Here is a 4,168-nt window from a genome sequence, read left to right on the forward strand (position 1 = left end):
ATGTTCCATCTCTACATCATTACAGTTTTCTTTACTATGCATACTATCCACCTCAATGAGTAAAATTAGCTTCATGTATTTTTAAAGTTGGATGAATGTACAACATGACAGAAAGCACACTTGCATTTACCAGGTCACCTTTATTTCATTGTTTCTTCATGTATATACTTCATACATATTTATGACCTGTAACACAGTTTCAGAATTTCTTAGTTCACAATTTTTATTCAACTTTTCTTTCTTATCTTATTATTAGTTAGTTAAAAGAATTTCAAAGGTTTTTTTTTAATTTTTTTTTAACAGATTTCTATCCCTTATCCAAAAAGACCACATGTGAAATTTATGTTTTTACACATGAAATACTGTTTTTCATATGTGGAATTATGCTATTTTACTTGTGAAATGTAAAATTCCAATAGTAAGATATGCCTATGAGGGAATTTATCATGTAAAACTTATGATATTACATCTGACATGTATATTCACACATGTGAAATTTGTGTTTTTACACATGAAATACTGTTTTTCATAAGTGGAATTATGATATTTTACATGTGACATGTAAAATTCCAATAGTAAGATATGCCTATGAGGGAATTTATCATGTAACACTTATGATATTACATCTGACATGTATATTTACACATGTGAAATTTGTGTTTTTACACATGAAATACTGTTTTTCATATGTGGAATTATGCTATTTTACTTGTGAAATGTAAAATTCCAATAGTAAGATATGCCTATGAGGGAATTTATCATGTAAAACTTACGATATTACATCTGACATGTATATTTACACGTGAAATTTGTGTTTTTACACATGAAATACTGTTTTTCATATGTGGAATTATGATATTTTACATGTGAAATGTAAAATTCCAATAGTAAGATCTGCCTATAAGGGAATTTATCATGTAAAACTTATGATATTACATCTGACATGTATATTTACATATGTGACATCCTTCATTTCACATGTAAAGTGTGTTTCACATGTGATATATTCACATCATTTGTAACAGGGATGCAGTTTGGCTGAAAGACTAGAGGCTGTGGAGCCACACATTAGGTTTTGGTGCACATCCATGACATCTTTAAGTGATTTAACAGTGCCAGACATTTTTTTATACTTTTAATGCTATTTTCTAATTAACTACTGGACTCACTTCAAAGAAAAAAAAAAAACATCTGGCATATGTGTCCTACTATGTGTATTTTAATGCAGATCAGGATCCAGATGCGGATTAAAATATCTCAATATTTTGCATTATTAACATAACAAATTGAAAGGATTCTGCAGCCTTGGCAGACGTGTGAGCTCTTGTTTGCATAACAGCATTTGGACAGGAAATCAACTAGCTTATTCACCTGTCATCTTACATTTGAGTCTGAGTGATATAAACAACACTGTCAAACTATCATAATGCAGAGAGCGTTTAGACATAACAAGAGGTAAATAGGGACATATAGACATGAATAAATATGTGCGTATACAGTATCTGAGCCGGTGTCTGCCTCTCAGTCTAATAGCTTGGTTCTAATGAAAGATTCATAAGGATTCATGAGGTTCAGGTAATGAGATTGACATGGATTCCTCTCTTCTCTGCCTCGGCTGATCTACATCAGACCGCCAGCAGCCAGCTCTGATGTACGAGGTGAATCAGAGATAGACCCGACCTGGGCAGACTGAACCTCATCAAACACGCTGAACACACACACACACACATACGCTGAGCAGTGAGGGAGTGAGCCAGCAGAGATTGAATTTGAAATGCATAAATTTGATTTTGTCACACTTGTGCTGAAACACTGAATCTGAATCATTATTTTTCTTTTCTTTGCAGAATGAATGAATTCAGAAGTGGAGTTTCGCCAGGCAGAAACAGACATCGGTTTATGACTGAACACACCAAACAGCTTAAATTCATGTGGCGATGAGGGTTTTTGCTCCCTGAGAGTTGCTTGGAGGTAAACATCAAGTGTGAGGAAGTATATTTAAGTGGTTTGAAGTGAACCGCTGGCAAAAGACTTCACATGATGAAGTGTTTGTCGACGTACATGCATGTGTGTGTGTGCTTGTGTGTTAGGTTGCTACAGGTCAACGTTGTGAATCTCCCACAGAGATTAATTTTCTTCTCTTCAGATGTCATCTCTCCAATCTCCTCTAAATCGGTTGTCCTTTCCAAAGCTCTGAGTGTGTGTGCGTGTGTGTGTGTGTGCATTTCATCCTGACAATTACATGTGAAGCGTATCAGGACATTTTATCTGGTGAGGAAAACCATTTTAATGCAGTCTTAAATGCATGCACATTGTAACTAGGTGTGAATGTGATCAGATGGAAACTCTGCCTGACAAGAGTGCAAAACACAACAAAGGTTTCACCAACTTCTCAACCAGTTATCAATTTCGAGGTACTTTACTTGAGTATTTCCATGTGATGCTACTTTATACTTCCACTCTACTACATTTCAGAGGGAAATATTGTACTTTCTACTCCACTACATTTATTTGACAGCTTTAGTTACTTTTCAGATGAAGATTTGACACAATGGATAATATAACAAGCTTTTAAAATACAACACATTGTTAAAGATGAAACCAGTGGTTTCCAACCTTTTTGGCTTTTGACGTCTTACAAAAAGCAGTGTGTAGTCGGGGTCACATTTCACATGTCTATGAGTTGTTAACAGCTCCACCAAATAGTGATTTTTCCCTCTAAACTTCTCACATGCTTTCATTTCAATAAATGTTCAAATGATCCAATATTTCAGCAAAAATCAAAGATTAGAGAAAAAGTCCAAAAACTGAAAACAGATTTGTGTATCAGAACTTTGTTTTTTCTTCTTTCCTCTCCCATTAATCATCTCACCACCCCTCAGATTTATCTGCTGACCCTTTGGAGGGGCCCGACCCCTAGGTTGGGAACCACTGGACTAAACTAGCTAACTGTATATAAAGTAGTGTAAACTAGCTCCACCTCCAGCAGCTACAACAGTAACATGCTGCTCTAACACTGATGCTTCACTATTAATAATTTAATGATGTCATATATAATAATATATCAGTCAGAGGGACCAAACCACTACTTTTACTGCAATACTTTAACTACATCAAGCTCATAATACTTATGCACCTTTACTTAAGTAGGATTTTTCATGCAGGACTTTTACTTGAAATGGAGTATTTTTACATTGCTGTATTGGTACTTTTACTTAAGTAAAGAATCTGAATACTTCCTGAGGTTCCTTCCGAGGTTCAGGGTCTGTATTTGTTAAATGCGCTACAATTACAGACATGGCAGTTATTGCTGGCAATGAAATACACACTTCCCACTACATTCAATCAGATGAGGTACCATGGCGATCCCCTGTGGATAATATTGTCTTATTTAAAGCTGTAGTGCGGGACTTTTGTCTCCCCCTCTGGTTTTAAATGGATCTTATTAAATCTCTGAGAGAGCATGATGAAGGAGAGCAGACCAAAAAACAAGGACTGATAACTTTCTACCAGAGTAGGAAAGAAAAACTCACCTCATGTGAAAATAAGGTCTGTCTTTCCATCAATCTACATGTATTCTCTCCATCCCAAAGAGACAGTGTACATTCATTTCCTTCACTAATTTCTCACCATCTGCTCTGTTTTTTCTTTTTCTACATTTATCCCTCTACAAACTGACTTCCTCTTCCCCTTCCCATCCTCCCATTTTCCTCTTCACTGTCCCTTTACTTCTCCTCTATACATCCCTCCTTCCTCCCTGACAAAAACAGAAGTTTCCTCACTTAATTGGAATCCTGCTGTTTGAATAATAATAATAATTTAAAAAAAAAAGTGGAATGCAAACCAACTATTGGATATTATTGAAGTTAACTGCAGTCCTCCAGGTTCTTTGCATGTAGAGCAGTTTGAATAAAATATGTAAAACCATTCAAATATCCCATAAAGGATGCATTCATTAATCTGTATGGAAACTGTGAGCAGAGGACACAAGCTTGCGTTTTCTCTTTCTGAACTCAATGAAGAGATAAGCAGTTATTGCTCTCATTACGCTGTAATCGTGATGTTCATTTCTTTGTACGAAAGGACCGATTTGGTATCTTCACACTGCTGAGTCAGGCCAGGGCCTTAATTGAGTTCTCTCTCGTCTCTGTTTGTTTAGTTGGTTTTA

The sequence above is a fragment of the Thunnus albacares genome, chromosome 20, assembly GCF_914725855.1.
Source record: "Thunnus albacares chromosome 20, fThuAlb1.1, whole genome shotgun sequence".
Taxonomy (NCBI): Eukaryota; Metazoa; Chordata; class Actinopteri; order Scombriformes; family Scombridae; genus Thunnus; species Thunnus albacares.